This window comes from Peromyscus maniculatus, chromosome 12, assembly GCF_049852395.1.
Source record: "Peromyscus maniculatus bairdii isolate BWxNUB_F1_BW_parent chromosome 12, HU_Pman_BW_mat_3.1, whole genome shotgun sequence".
In the NCBI taxonomy this organism is placed as follows: Eukaryota; Metazoa; Chordata; class Mammalia; order Rodentia; family Cricetidae; genus Peromyscus; species Peromyscus maniculatus.
In genome coordinates, this window is record NC_134863.1 from 29,878,671 (window position 1) to 29,893,930 (window position 15,260).

General features: G+C 41.7%; 1 protein-coding gene across 1 annotated transcript in view; it reads left to right on the top strand.

The window, feature by feature from the left end:
- The window catches only part of Igsf11 (immunoglobulin superfamily member 11), a 185,319-nt gene that overhangs the window by 18,274 nt on the left and 151,785 nt on the right, over positions 1–15,260 (top strand). The window lies entirely within an intron of this gene.

The window sequence follows — 15,260 nt, forward strand, 5'->3', positions numbered from 1 at the left end:
TGAAAGCAGGCCCATATCTCTCGACAGCTACAAAGTCAGCTGAAAAAATGGATTAAAGATCTAAAAGCAAGCCCCCACATCATGAAACTACTAGAAAAAAATTTAGGAAAATGTTTAGGATATTGAGATGTCAAAGGTATTTTTGTTAAGACCCCAAAGGCACAGGTAAGAAAAGTATAGACAGACAGTTGTGAGTCCATCCATCTGCATAACAAAGGAAACAGTATAGTACAGCCCAGAGAACAGGAGGAAATATTTGCAAATTGTATCTGAAAATGGGTCAGTTTCAAGAACATACAAGAACTCAGTGGTCAGAACCAACCTGATTAAAATATGTATGATTCATGTAAATAGACATTTCTTAAAAAAGATACAAAAATGGTCAAAAGGTTTTTGAAGAAATGCTCAATATCAGCAATCATCAGAACGCAACATCTCACAGCAGTAAGGATGGCCATAGTCAGAAAGACACATGATAGTATGTGCTGGTGGGGAAGGTAGATTAGTGTGGGAATTATGGAAACCACGTGGGGATTTACCTAGAAATTAAGGGAGCCACTGACTCCTCAATTCTACTACTGGGTGTAGAGCCACGGAAATGACATCAGTATACTGAAGACACATCAGAACTCCTATGTCTACCCCTATCCCAGCACTAGTCACAGTAGTGAAGAAATGGAAACAGCCTGTCATCAAGAAAATGTGGAATACAGACACAGGCAAAAAAAAAAAAAAAAAAAAAAAGGACATCCTGTCATTTGATTGTAACGAGGGGCCATTATATTAAATGAAGCAAAATAGATAGACAAGTACCACGTGATCTCATATGTGGAAAATAAGGTAGTTGCTTTTGTGGAGGTTAAGGATAGAATGAGGGTTACCAGTGACTTTAGAGAGTGATGTAGTGGTGGTCTGATCGAGTTAGGTTGATCAATGGTGGCTAGGGTATAGTTCTGAGCAAGCAGATGTGGTGTGTTATTCCATGTTATTCTGTTCCAAGTACAGACAACAATATACTCCATGTTTAAAAAAGCTGGGGGAAAGATTTTTAAGTTTTTACCAAGAGGAGATGATACACCAGGCAATAAACATGCACAATCTGAATTAAACATTAGGCAGTGTATGTATGTGCCAAAACATCACATGGTTCTCCATAAATAGGTATCATTTTTAATGTATCAGTTAAAAGTTGAAATATTAATGGAAATGTGCAGACTTCAGAAGGAAGTGGAGTACATTTAGTTATTTAGTTAATACTCCTGTTTCTGAAACTGAATCTCAGTGCCTGAAATACAATGATGTATGGAGGCAGACAGAGGGCTTAGGCCACCAAAGGTGATGGTTTGTTTGTTTGTTTGTTTTATTTAGTTTAAAAAATGTATTCTTCTCTAATATATTACATCACAACTGCAGTTTCCCCTCCCCCTCCCCTCCCACCCCCTCCCCCATCCACCCCGCCTCTGTTTCCCTTCAGAAAAGGGCAGGGCTCCCATGGATATCAACTAAACATGGCATATCAAGTTGCAATAAGACTGGGCACCTCCCCTCATAATAAGGCTGGATAAAGGAACCCAGTAGGAGAAAAGGGGTCCCAAAGGCAGGCAAAAGAGTCAGAGAGCCCCCACTTGCACTGTTAGTGGAATCCCACAAGAAGACCGAGCCCCACAACCATGACATACATGCAGAGGACCTAGGTCAGACCCATGCAGGCTCCCTGATCGTCGTCAGTTCAGTCTCTGTGAGCCCCTGTGAGCCCAGGTTGGTTGATTCTGTGGGGTTTTCGTGTGATAACCAAAGACGATGTTTTAGCTAATGACCTCTGTTCTTGGGAGATGATTTCTAACACAGTTCAGTTAAAATTAATTTAAATTTAAAAATCTATGATCAAACACTTGCTGTATGTCAAGACAATATCCATAGTATAGGAAACAGTTTTTCAACCTCACAGATTTTATATTACAGAAGGACTTTAATATGAAAAAGAAACAATTACACTATTCCGTGTGAAAAGACATGATGGGATGGCTTGGGATGCAGCTCAGTGGAAGAGTGTTTGCCTAATGTACCTAAGGCCCCAGTATCTGTCCCTAGCTTGGGGGGAGGGGGAGGGAGGGAGAAAAGAGAGGGTTGTGGTGGAGGAACTATGAACAGCTGCCAGTGGATATTTGAAAGTACTCAGAGATTCAGATTTCAAGTGTAGGACAAGTCAGACATCAGCTGACAAATATTTCATTAGCCTACCTCCTGGGTTTGGAATGTGAGCGTTCACTTTGGAAAACCAGAAAAGAATGGTGGTTTCCCAGACAGAGCTGGACCAGTCACGGGGAGTATCAGAGAAGAAGGGCCCCAGTGGGCACAAAGTTGCAGTAAGAATGGTTCCGCTGTTCCTGTGCGCAGCACTGTGACTACAATGCACAGTAATATTTTGTACATTTAGATGTTGGTGGGAGGGGAAAGTTTAGATCATTCCACCTTGAAGAAGATGATGAGCATGCTAATGAACCTGCTTTGATCGCTGCAAAACACATCCGTGCATGGCAACCACATTATACTACATATATTTGCCAAATTAATGTCAAATAAAAATTAAACAATAAACCAATAAAATGAGGCTTAGAAATGTAGGGTCAAGCTGCAACTTTTAGGCTTTTGTTATACATTTAAACATGAGGAAATGTGAAGTTGCACATTTTTTATCTCCTTTCTGTTCCCTTATCTAGTTCATAAATTGTAAAATTTCTGAGTCATGACAGACACAGGAATAACTTTGTCCTTTAAGCACGTGTGTCAAGTAAGCTAATGCTGAGGCTTCTCTACCGCTGTGATTTAGACACTGCCATCCACATCCGCTTAGCCGCTTAGACTCAAAACCCCAGAGACCTCTCCATTCTCTCACACTCATTCTCCAGACTGACTCACTCTGGCATCAGGTAACTACAGAGAGACTTGGTTCCTCCTCCTGAGACAATCTGTGTCTTTCCCCAATTGCCATTATAGCTACAGTTCAGATTCTCGTGTCTGGGCCATATCACCGCCCCTCTAGATTTCACGTTCTGGTTTATAATTTTTTTCCTTCTAAAATCATTGTGATCCCTTAAAAAATTTCAGCAACTCTTCAACGAAGATAAAGTCTGGGCCTGGGATGGCCTTCACGGCCCTCGCGATGGAGTTCCAATGAGGCTTTTTTTTTTTTTTCAATTGCTTTTCTGCATACAACTGTCGCTGCTAGACTTGTTAGACTTCTTCCTCAAAGTTGCTGCTGTACTTTTCCAATCCTGAGTCCTATTTCTGACTCCTCCCAAGATGCCTTTACTTATTTATTGAATACCTTCTCTGTTCTTCCAGAGCCTACCCACTTTCAGTCTACTGTAGGAAGCCTCTGTACCGTAAACTTCCCTTGCCTCTGACCTCTGGAGTTGTGCCAATAGTGGTGTTATGACAGATTGCTGCCTGTCTTACACAGCAGCACATGTGGCCATGGTTTTTCCTTTTTACATATAAAGACTATGTCTTTTTTTTTACATTCCAACCAACCCTCCCTTTACTGAGCTTTGAAGCTCATCAGCGCTCAGAAAATGTTGGTATTGAATTGAGGATTCTTCGTGACCCCTCTTGGGACATCCTAGTGATCTAAAATTGGGGTATAATCTGAAGTTAGGTAGCAGGATTAACTATGCACACTCAAGTAAGAATGGAACCGAAGGACCCTTGATACCTATTGTATTTATAAATGACTTCCTCCACCTGCAACTGCTTTCCAACTTTCATGTTGCTTATTTGAAAATTGGATATACTCGATGCAAAATTTAAACAGTGAAATATTGTTCCAGATCATCCAGGAGAAATGGATCTTGAATGCAAATAAATTATCTGAGACATTAATCCAAATGTTGAAAAGTAAAACCCTGAAAATGTATGAGATCAAAACATTGGAAAACACTTCCTTAGAAAATCTGTTTTGATTTTTCAGAAATGACATTTAGTTTTTTATTTATTCTTCGGGAATTTCACATATAACTATAATGTATTTGGAGTGTATGCTTCTAGTTAGCAGCCTGCTGAGGTCAGCACCGTTGTGTGCTATGTGCTGTTCTTCCACTAGAGGGCAGCAAAGATTCATGATTGAACAATAGTTAGACTTAGGGGGTTCTCTTTTTGGAATATAATTTCCTCTGCACATTTGGACAAAATACATTTACCATTATTTGAAAAACACACTTTCTAACTTTCTAATCAACTGTCAAGTAAGCTGAAGTGATAGCCTTTCTCTTAGTAAAGGACAGTGTGCTTCATTCTAGAACAAGGTTCCTACCTCGGCTTTTCAACCTTCATCTGACCATACGGCAAACTTTTTTTTTAATCTCACCACCCGACGAACATGAGTGTTAGGTTCTGTCTTTTGCTGGCAGCTGTGCAGTTCTGAGACAGCTGAATCAGACAAAGTTTCTGCTTCAGAGAACTCTGTCCTATGGCAAATCCTGTCCACACTAAGTAAACCCAGGGGTGGCATACTTGTAGAAAACACAGTATGTAGTGCAATGTGGATGTTTCCTGCTGTATTTGTTTTATCTCACTACTCAAAATAGCCATCATAAGTAAGAATTAACGTTTCCATTTTAGGGATGGGAAGTTGATCAAAGGGGTTGAATGTGTAGTATCACATAGAAGCAACAAAGTTGATGTTGGAACTTGGGCAATATTATATACCATGCCCCACACAAACTGTGTTCTGAAAACAAACAAAACTCCATCATTTATGAAGCACTTCCTCTTTAGGCCTGTTTTACAGTGTCAATAAAGGCACTTTCTGATATAGATTATAAATGGTTTGAGAAATAAAAAAAAGTATGAAAATGAAGTCCAAATCTTACCTTTATTGCTGAGACACTTTGAGGAAAGGGAGATTTTGGGTTTAGAACTGTTAAAGAAATCTGTTTGCTGGTCCTGAGTTTCAGTATGGATGGGCTTCATCCTCAAACCTCTATCTAGCACTCCCTCCCAGTAGGGCAGTCCCTGGAGGAGTAGAGAAGTGAGTGTCACTCCGGGCAGGAGGGAACTGTGAGGCCAGCACACCCCGTTTATTTTTCCCAAATCTACTGGTCAGATACATCACTGTCTCCTGTGAGCCAAGAGAAGTCAGGAGATTGCTTCTTAGGGAGGAAAAAGTTGTCAAGGGCTGGAAGTTGTGGTGATATTGTGTCCCCCAATATATTGTGTACCCTAATAAACTTATTTGGGGTCAGAGAACAGAACAGCCGCTAGATAGACATAGAGGCCAGAAAATGCTGGCACACACACCTTTAATCCTAGAATTCTGGAGGTAGAGATCCATCTGGATGGATCTCTGTGAGTTCAAAGCCACACTGGAAACAGCCAGGCATGGTGACACATACCATTAATCCCAGGGAGCGGTGGCAGAAAGCAGAAAGGTATAGAAGGTGTGAAAACCAGGAACTAGAGCTGGTAAAGCTTTTAGGCTTTTGAGCAGTAGTTCAGCTGAGACCCATTTGGATGAGGACTCAGAGGCTTCCAGTCTGAGGAAACAGGATCAGCTGAGGAACTGTCAAGGTGAGGTTAGCTGTGGCTTGTTCTGCTCCTCTGATCTTCCAGCATTGACCCCAATACCTGGCTCCATATTTGTTTTTATTAATAAGCCCCTTTAAGATTTGTGTTACAGAGAGTGCATCACTCCCTATTGCAGAGTGTGTGGCAGCTACTTATTGCTGAATTTTTATAAAGGTGTCCATTTACACCCCCATCCCTGGAACCTGTGAGTATCTCATATGGCAAGGGGGAATGCAGATTGTAGGTGGAACTTAGTTTGCTAATCATCTGAATTGGGAGGTTATCTTGGATATCCAACATCATCACCTTTGAACATTGTAGAGGCATGGGAAGAGTCACAAAGACAGAGAATGGCCTCCTAAAAGCCCCAGGAAATAGTTATCCATGGTCACAGAGATTTTGACTGATGGATGTGGAAGCTTTTCCCTTTTCTGCTCAGTTCTGAGTCCACACTCCCAAGAGCTTCTCTTCACTGTCCCACTCTCCACATGCTCCCAGCTCTCTTAACATCTTCTTGGAAGATATGACTCGATATAAGGATTGTGTTACCAGATCTATCAGGAGGTGCCTGGTGGCTGTTCTTCTGCTTTTCATGAACACAGGTCTACATGAGACAGGATCTGTGGCTGTTAGTGGTTCACCTCTGTTATTTGGGTTTTGTAGGAATATGCTATTATTTAACTTTTAATCAAACGTCATGTGCTTTTGACTTTGCTATTTAGTTACTTTACTGATTTAATATTCTGAAAAATGGAAGAACTCTGTTTGCATTGCCCATCTTTCTGGCATCCATACTAACTCCATCATCTATAACATCATTAGTGTGGCCAGTACACCCCTACCTACCACACACTGTCGCCAATGAGGATGTTTTCTAGGATGCCCCAGCTTTATGAAAACAGCCCTTAAAGTCTCTTAAGAGCATCATTATCTGATTGTATTTAGACTGTCTTCTGGTCCTAATTTTATTTCTCTCTCAGAAGGTGATCATGTTGATTAGCTGATGAATAAATGCCCTTGGATATTCTATTTCTCACTATGAATTATTTATTTATTCAATTCAGGTTAACCTTTCTTTGGGCCCTGCTGTTTATACCAGAAATTATGACTCAGGGTACAAGCGGCAGATAATTGAATGAATTGTAGATCCCGAACCAAAGGGCCTTCCAGTCCTTAGGGATCTGTCCTTCCCTCAAATGATGTCAGACCCCAGGAAACAACCACGGATGAAGAGAATAAACCTGGGTATTTTAACCCCCAAAGTCATGAACATATTTAGTCAGCTTCTTGGAGGTAAAAGGAGCTAAATATCTTTTCATTTCCAAGGGTGAGGGAATGACAGAGATGAAAGAAGAAGGCAAAGAGATAATGTAAAAATGAGTGAAAAAAAAAAAAACCCAAGAAAAATGGAGCTAAGAAGATGAAAAGTGAGTAGAACGGAGACAATGAGGAATAAGACGTGAAAGATGCAGAATGCCCTCCGGGCAGCCTAGTGCATCATCAAGGGCCATAAACAGCCAGTGGACGGATGCTGTTGAGTGGCTGGTGTTGGAATCATTGCGCCATCGCTTTACCTTCTCAGCAGCTGGGAAGCACAAACATCACTGCCATGAAAATTAAAAAAATACATAAACTCCAAACTTCCCGGGTAATATTTTAGTAGAAGGAAATTCATTAACGTGTTAACAGATTTTTGGTCTGCAGGGAAGTAGTTAGAGCAGGATGAAAAGCAACTGCCCCCCTAGGTACAGACCCTCTTCCCTTAAAGATGCAGATTAAGCAGCGCCTCTCAACTGTTACTTAGGAACGTTACAATTAGCCGCAGTAATAACTGTGCTCTCTGGTTCTGGCTTTGTTGTACAGTGACTCTAATTAAGGGCCTAGTGATGTCGGAAAGTCACATTAATTATTCATCTGCAAACATTTACATAGACTTCCCTGTTCCCCTTCAATAAGTGATCAACTTCACATCTCCATAATTTAATCAAAATGACTAAAAATACACCATCTCAAGCTTCGGCTCCTCCTCTCTGGTCTTTGTCTCTTCAGCGTTACTTGTTAGGAGAGAAGACTTCCAACTGTTACCAATATAGAGGAGAAGAAAATCTGTCTGTGGAAATCGCCGAGACAGTGTTTACTTTTTCCCACACTGTCACACTGATTGCTATAAGGCTGTGGTTTGCAAATGTCTGTGATTCTTTTTGCTGTTGTAGTTGAGCAAGATGAGAGGCACCATGGTATTGTGTTATTATTAAAAGCCCTACACTGCTATGGTTATTAATAGAAGCAGAATATGCAAGAATACAGGGACAATTCACACCCCCGCCCCACGCTCAGTATATGAAGAACTGAGGCTTCGACAGTTTAGCATAGAGAATTCACACACACACACACACACACACACACACACACACACACACACACACACGGAAACCTCAGGGGTTACAGCTGAAGCAGCATGGCTAGAGAATTGTATGCAAAACTAGAAATGCAACCTAAGAAAAACAGTCTAAGTAGACAGATGTGAATTCGATGGATTAAGCAGTCACTTAGTTGGTCTATAACTAACTCTTAAAGCTGGCAGCCAGCCAGTCAAACCTGAGGGCTCTTGAAGGGTGGTAATTGGAAAAAATGTAGATGTTGGAGTCAGCTGGACTCGAGTTAAAAAAAAATTCAGTCCTGATTTTCAGTAGTTTCTGAGCTGCTTAAAAAGTCTTATTAAAGTCCTGATAGATGATGTCCTGGTCCAGGATCGTTTGATTGAAAGGAGGAGAGGCTTCTTCAAGCCAATTAAATACAGTGCCCTGGCTGTACGGAACACAAGTGCCCTGGACAGACAGACTGCAGACAGCCTTTCATTTCTTCAAGTGTTCTGACTCTAATTCCAGTATGAAATTTGTATTTTCTGAAGGGTTGTAGAACAATGAAGCAGAAAACCATCCTGTGTTTATGGTTCAAAAGACATTGTTTAAATGGTAATACTCCCCCAGCTGACCTAGAAGTCCAACCGCCTCTCTCTCAGAAGCCAGTTTTTGAGATTTGGGCACAGAAATCAACAAGTGGGTCCTAAAATTCATATGAGTACCCCAGAGAACCAGAATAACCAAGACAACCCTGAAAAGGAAGATGTTAGGTTACTCACCCCTTCCTGATTTCACGATTTCCTATAAAGTCACAAGAACTAAGTGAGCATGGAGGTGGATCAGTGGAATAGAATTGGAGAATTATAAATGTGCACATACATATGGTCTAATTTGTTTGTTTTTTCGAGACAGGGTTTCTCCGTGTAGTTTTGGTTCCTGTCCTGGATCTCACTCTGTAGCCCAGGCTGGCCTCGAACTCACAGAGATCCACCTGGCTCTGCCTCCCGAGTGCTGGGATTAAAGGCATGTGCTACCACCACCCGGCTGGTCTAATTTTTTTTTTTTTTATAAGCTGCCAAATGTTGGCTAGGAAAAGAATAGTCTTTAAAGAGAGCTAGCATAACTGAATAACACCGTGCAAAGTAATGAAACTACACTCCTATTCCATACCACATACAAAAAAATTATCTCATGGATCAGTCATAGATCTGAAAGTGAAAGCTCTAAAACTCATAGGTAAAGCGGTCCACTTGTTCATGAACTTGGATTAGAGAATGTTTCTCCTCCCAAGTTTTTCCTGCCTGCCTTGTTTTTCTCCTTTCTCCCCCTTCTCATTTGAGATACTGTGTAGCCAAGGATGACCTTGAACTCTTAACTGCAACAACAAAAGTCCAGGCAACAAAAGAAACTGATAAACTGACTACATCAGGACTAAAAGTATTTGTGGGTTTTGTTTTTTATATCAGTCTCTATACATTCTAAAAATGTGCACTATCCCTGAGTTACATTCTCTTTGAGCTACACCAACAAATAGTATTGAGAAAATGACATGTTAACCCACAGAACAGGGGAAATTATTTGCAAATTATTTAGCTGATAAGGCCCAATATCCAGAATATATCAAGAGTTTCTGCAACTACATATGACAAAAAAGACCCAAAAAAGACAAACCAATTAAAAATTTGGCAAAGGACTTGAATAAGCATTTCTCCAAAAATGGGTAAACTATCAATAAGTATATGAAAAGATACCCAGTGTTGTAGAATCAGGATAAGGCAAAGTCAAAGCCATAGCAGAAACACCACTGTCTTAGTTAAGGTTTCTATTTGTAGTGATGAAACACCATGACCAAAAGGCAGGCTTGGGAGGAAATGGTTTATTTAGCTTACACTTCAGCATTGCTGCCCATCACTGAAGGAAGTCAGGACAGGAACTCAAACAGGGCAGGATCCTGAGGCAGGAGCTGATGCACAGGCCATGGAGGGGTTCTGCTTACTGGCTTGCTTCCCATGATTTGCTCAACTCACTTTCTTCTAGAACCCAGGACCAGCAGCCCAGGGATGGCACCACTCACCAACGGCTGGGCCCTCCCCCATTGATCACTAAATGAGAAAATGCCTTACAGCTGGATCTCAAGGAGGCATTTCCTCAGCTGAGGCTCCTTCCTCTGATGACTCTATACCTTGGGTCAAGTTGACACACAGAACCATCCAGTACAACCACATATACCTGGAGAGCTACAACCAAAGAATGATAGTGCCTGTGGGAGATGGAGAAATCAGAACTTTCACGTACTGCCAGTGGAATGTAAGATGAGATCCTCCCTTAGATTAGCCTGGCAGAGTGTGTGTTTATATATATGTGAAGTGTCCTATAAAGAAAACTCTATAAATAAAGTAGGTTAGTGGTTGTCTAGGGATGAGAAGGCATTGAGAGAGAGGGGAATGACTATCTATGAGAGTGAGGTTTATTTGGGGATGAGAAAAATGTCCTGATTTATTGTGATGACAGCTGTACTAATTTATGGATATGGCCAACCCATTTTGTTTTGATTGAATGTATTATGATGGCATGAAGAGTGTTTTAATAAAACTTTTTAAAAAGTTCTTATGTCCTGACTTCTGATGACTTTGGGTAAGGCAGGACTTTTTCATGCTGTGAATGGTTAGTACTAATTATTCACTTGACAGACTCTAGAGTCACCTGGGAGATGAGCTTGTGGTGGATTATCTTGACTTTAACCGATGAGAAAAGAGAGGACTACCAATTCCTAAAAGTGCCTACCACAGTTCTCCTATACCACGTGGTTTTACTTTTTGTAAGACAGAAAGACCTGTGAGTGTATGTAGCACCTGTTACAGTTGTTTGCGGCACGATTCTTCAGGAAAGCAGCCTGGCAGAGCTTACGTGACTCAAGTGGAGGATTGATCTTGACAAGCCTGTGTTCTTGGATCTTAAGAACGCTCCTAAGCTTCTGGGCTTGACAACATGTTAAGCTCACCATCCCCCCCAGCACAGCTTCATCCCCAGGAGAACTGTGAAGTGACAGTGATGAACTAGAAGCCATGGAGGGACTTTCAGAGATTGTGAGCCTCCAGAGTGTGCTTGGCATCCGTGGACAGCTGAAGCTTGTAGGGTGGGATTTCTCCACACTGCAACCTCCTCCTATTGGAATATGAAGTGCCTCTCTAAAACAGGGAAATATCTATGTGCATCTTGTAGTCTTTAATGCATAAAAGCCTAGCAATTGACAAGACAGTCTAGGGCAAATGGTGTGTAAATTCTGTATTTTTGCTTTTGAACTTCTGATAGAAAGTTCAACTGTTTCATTTGTGTCATTGAATTTGATGGATAAGATTAAGGTGGACAAGCTAGTATCCAGGATTCGCAGTTTTGTTCAGTATTATCTCATTGATGATAGAAAACAGATCACAGCACCAAATGCTTTGGCTGAGCCATACATGGAAAGATCTCTGCATCCTATATAACTTTTCACAATATAAAAATCTACTTAGTGTGTCAGATGAAACCAAGCATTTACAGTAGCTAAATAATTGGGGCGGGGGGGGGGTGCTTCAGGGGCTTCTGCATCTCCTATATGCTCATGGCTTTTTAAGATTGTATTTTATTATTTTACTTAGGTGTGTGTGTGTGTGTGTGTCCTCATCTATGTCCACAGAGGCCAGAGTGTCAAACCTTCTTGAGCTGAAGTAACAGGTAGTTGTGAGCTGTAAGACATGGGTGTTGGGAACTGTACTCCAATTCTTCATAAGGATAGCCAACATCCTTAATTGCTGAGCTATCTCTCCATCTCCCTTGTGGCTTATTACTAATGGCTACTTTAAGACCCAAAACCACTTCATAAATAGACATGAGAAAATGGAAAGGGGACTAGGTTTGAATGGACTTGTAACAATCTCTCCATTATTAACACAAATACTGTATCCTTTGGATATGTCCTTTGAACAATGAACGAACTAATTCCATGATCTTCTAATTTGTTAATAAGGTATGATAAGGAATAGATTATACATGTAAGCACAATGGCTGGCACAAAGACTGTTAAACAATAACAATGCAGGTTTGAACTTACCTTTGGGAAACAGATGTTTGCTTATTCTTACAGCTTAGGGCACATCGCTGTGTCCACACTATCTTTCCTGGCTCTCTCTACAATTTTGACACTATGATGGTGATCAGAGCTTTGAGTTTCCTTTCTTTCTTCAGACCTTAGTGGTAGCAATTGTCTCATAGTTCAGGTGCATCACCAGGAGACTGAATAATGGACGCTCTCACTGTGACTTATACATAAGCTCCTTCATTCATTGTAAGGATGTTCTGAGGTTAGAAGTTAACAGGAGTCATTGTCACCCGTGGGGATTATGAATTGCTGGCCAGTCCTCCATCCCTGGAGGTAAGCTCTTCTGTAATCAGAGCCTGTGAGAACACCAGGCACTTTCATCCTTATTTGGACCTTCCTGTTATTAGTTGGTTCTACTTTCAGTATAGCTTCAAGATCTAAGATTTTCCGTTTCTTTTCTCAAATTGTTCTTAGAATTTCATCTCATTCCAAGTTTTTGACCTTGCCTCAAGACTAGGTTAGAACTTCTTTGTCAATTTCTTTTTCTGGAACATACATAGTGTACCTTTGTTTACTTCTCTGTAGCCCAGTTTGGGACCTATTGTGGTTTGCCTGCCTCAGCCTCCAGAGTGATGCAATTACAAGCGTAAGCCACCATGCCCCTTCCTTTTACTTCTTCTAGCTTTCTGTCTCTAAATGAAGATAGATTGCTTGCTCTTGAAGTAGTCAATAATGTGGGAAATCAGCCTGTTAAAGCATTATACAACTCTTCATATTTGTTGCCCCACTCTGTGTGTTCAGTGGTTTAGAGCATGGGCAGAGAGCTGAGTGGGCAGCTGGAAGGAGAGTGCAGGGTGCCTTGGCCCCTGAGCAAGAGACAAAGCCTCCAGAGAAAGATGGCCTGTGGGGCACATACCTGTGGGCCAGGGAACAGGTGCCTCTGAGTCTGAGTGTACCCAGCTGACTTCATGTTCTGGGGACACTAGGGTCCCCGTGGATATGAGGTAGCATCCCCAAGGGTGGGACTGTGGCAAGGGCAGTGCTATGGACTGGGGGAAACTGCTTGCTGACAGGACGCCTGGGCAGGATGTGCCCTGGTGTGGAGAGTGCAGCAGAGGTTTTGAAATCCTTCCTGCAATGGAAAATGGAGGATCTGAGTCCTCTGCAACTGCAGCATGGGACCTGCTCAGTGAGGCAGAGCTGCACTCCAGGCTGAAAGTCGGAGATGCTGTACTGGAACCCAGCCCAGCCCAGGCTTCCAGTGATAGGGTGAGGAAGAGCCATGTGGCTGCCCTAAGGGCTTCCATAAGGCAGCACACAGAGGACACAAGGCCACCAGCAGGGCAGGTAATAGAGCCGCGGTACAGCAACCACTACTGGCCATGGCTGGGTTTCCTCTGGGACCTGGGGTGCTGAATGAGAGCCGCAGCTCATAGCAGCAGGGTGGCACCTTTAGCCCCTGTGGTTGAGAGCCCTTGGGCCCCAGGACACAGGGGTCCTGGATGGACAGGCCAGAGACAGGAGGTGCAAATGTACTGGGACTCTATAAAGCTGAATGGGATGGAGCCAGCAACCAAAGTTGCACAGCTTCTGTTTGCTGGTGGTGAACAATTGCATGGCTCCTTTAAGAGATGGTTTCCTGGTTCATGTTGGATGCATGGAGTGCTCTTTTGAAGAGATCTGTACTAGCCAACAACTGTGGTGCAGCATTTGCCCTGGAGCAAATTTCCTAGGAGAAGGCTACTGGCTGGAAAGTGCCTCCGTAGCTGAGAGTGAAGTTTCAGAGACTCTTGTTTGAACCGGGTTGTTGTATTCAAGGGAACTGCAACAAGTTTTTGGATGTGGGTTTCTTCATATTTGGAGCTTTTTGCTTCAGATTCATTATGACTTGGACAGCTATACAAAGACTTCAGGGCAGCTGGCGAGCCAGGCCCTGATCTTGGGCTTTCAATGGAATGATAAGACTGGTATCAGAACAGACTTTTTGGACTTTTCAGACTTAAGAATTGCGATGGACAGCAGTGATTCAATTGCAATGGGACAGTTTTGATTTCATCTACACACACACACACACACACACACACACACACACACACACATACTCACACACACAATTATCAACTGTGATGGCTTATGAACTGTTTTGTGTAAAAGTGGAACTGTTTTGTGTATGCATATATACTTTTATAAACTGTGGTGACTCATGATTTGTTTTGTGTAGGAATGGAACTGTTTTGTGGAAAAATGAATAGAAAAATTTGTTTTTTTTCTACTGAGGTTCAAGATGCAGCTTAAAAAATTACAAAGAAAAGGGGGAGTTATATCCTCAGTCACCTCATCATATATATATATTTTTAAAAATGTACTGATGAATAGGAGTTGGGATGAAGTTTTTACTGCTGGATTGGAGGAGCACAAACACAAAAACATTTTCTCATCCCTTGAGTGGATTAATGTTAGCCTGTGTTAATGTACCCTATGTTTTGTTAGCAGAAAATGTAAATAGTTGTATTAAGAAATTGCTTTTGGATGTTTGCTAAAGTTTATGAAGTGTAAATAGTTCTATTAAGAGTTTCTTTTTGGATGTAAGTTTGTGAGAATTGTAATTGTGTATAGTAATAGTCATAGTAGAATTATGATGTTAACCTGTTAATGTTAATGAACCATGGTATGGTGATGCTAAGGAATCCTTAGATTAGATGCGGTTGTATCAGGAGTTTACTGATTTATTTGATGCAGCTGCATCAAGAGCTTATTGATTTAGAAATGGTTTGAGGCAGCTAAAACTGCTATAGACATCCTGGATCCATTTAAAAAGGCCATTCTATCTTGATCATCCTTTACTTCTTTACTAGGAGGTATAGCAGCCATAAGGAGCAGGTGTAGTGCTATTCCAGCTATTTGCAAGCTCTTAGTGGAATAGCTGCTTCAGAGTCCCACGAGTTAGGTGCTGTACCTTCCTTTTCCAGAGGCTGGTAACCAAAGACAGGTAAGTCTTTCTTGCCAGCTGTCAACCTAACACAGGGTACACTTGGCAGAAAGTGTGTTTCAAAGATGGGTAAGACTGAATGGTTGAAGAAGGCAACCTAATACAGTCACAGTTCATCTGAGGGGTCTGAGGGACCTGTGGTGATATTTTATTTGTGCTTTAATAAAGTTTGCCTGGAGATCAGAGGAAATAGCAAGCCATTATAAGTAAACATAGAAGTCAGGCAGTGGTAGCACATGACCTTAATTCAATCACTTAGCAG